At 37.7% G+C, this 1317-nt stretch overlaps 1 non-coding gene across 1 annotated transcript; it reads left to right on the forward strand.

Moving 5' to 3' along the window:
• Nucleotides 1-574: 574 nt before the first annotated feature.
• TRNAM-CAU (transfer RNA methionine (anticodon CAU)) lies at nt 575-647 on the forward strand. The gene has a single exon. It is a non-coding gene; the product is annotated as a tRNA-Met (tRNA).
• The last annotated feature ends 670 nt before the right edge of the window (nt 648-1317 follow it).

Below are 1317 nucleotides of genomic sequence, written 5' to 3' on the forward strand. Positions count from 1 at the left end.
ATCCTTTCCCCAAAATTTTCTCACTATGGTCTCAGTCCTTTCCTGGATCTTTAAGGATAGGAAGCTTAATATAGAGAAAGGTCATATAAAAACACTGGTTGACTTTCCCTTGGTGTATTGCATCTCTATACAAGAAAATTCCATGTACATAATCAAAGAAACTTTGATTTTGAAAGACAATTTGAGCCATCATTGACATGTACTTTCGGGGCGCCTGGGTGGCGCAGTCGGTTAAGCGTCCGACTTCAGCCAGGTCACGATCTAGCGGTCCGTGAGTTCGAGCCCCGCGTCGGGCTCTGGGCTGATGGCTCAGAGCCTGGAGCCTGTTTCCGATTCTGTGACTCCCTCTCTCTCTGCCCCTCCCCCATTCATGCTCTGTCTCTCTCTGTCCCAAAAATAAAAATAAAAACGTTGAAAAAAAAAATTAAAAAAAAAAAGAAAAGAAATGTACTTTGAAGACCATAACACTTGATGATTCCAGTGTTCTACCAGTTTCAGTCTTCAAAGGAAAATGCTGATGTTGTCGTTTGTGTGTCAGTAGGGAGATGTACACAGATAAAGTAGCTTCTAGCTAGCCTCCTTAGTGCAGTAGGCAGCCTGTCAGTTTCATAATCTGAAGGTCCTGAGTTCAAACCTCAGAGGAGGCAGTTTGGCTTTTTGCCTTCTTTCTCTGTCAAAAGAGAAAAAAGAGAAAGAGAATTTTCAGAATAATCTCCTATTAGTTATTTCATGTTCCTCTTAGTAACTTTACTTGTTTGCACTGATGTTAGTTAGTAATAGTTACAATGAAAATAAAGAAGTGTGGGCCATGTCAAAAAATAAGCCATTTGAGAGTTATGATTATAATATTATTAGATGCCAAAACTCATGTCAAATATTTAATCAAAGACATTGTTTCAGGGGTGTCTGGTTAGCTCAGTCAGTTAAGCATCTGACTCTTGATTTCTGCTCAGGTCATGATCTCACAGTTGGTGGGATCGAGCCCCACATCAGCGAAGAGCCTGCTTGGGATTCATTCTCTCCCTCTCTCTGTGTTCCTCCTGCTTGCTCTCTCTCTCCCTCAAAATAAATAGACTTTAAAAAATTATAAAGACATTGCTTCAGATAGGAAATGCGACATGGATTGAGATTATAATGAACTGGGCATAAAACTAAAAAATATTGTGTAGGAGAAACTGGTTGTAAACTAGTATATATATATGTATATACATATACTATAATACAATAATATATAATATATATTAAAATATAATATATAATATATATATTAAAGTAACTTTGTGAGAAAAGCCTTTGGAAGGAGTATATTCCTTTTGA

This window comes from Herpailurus yagouaroundi, unplaced genomic scaffold (genome assembly GCF_014898765.1).
Source record: "Herpailurus yagouaroundi ecotype Mexico unplaced genomic scaffold, PumYag 186, whole genome shotgun sequence".
Lineage (NCBI taxonomy): Eukaryota > Metazoa > Chordata > Mammalia > Carnivora > Felidae > Herpailurus > Herpailurus yagouaroundi.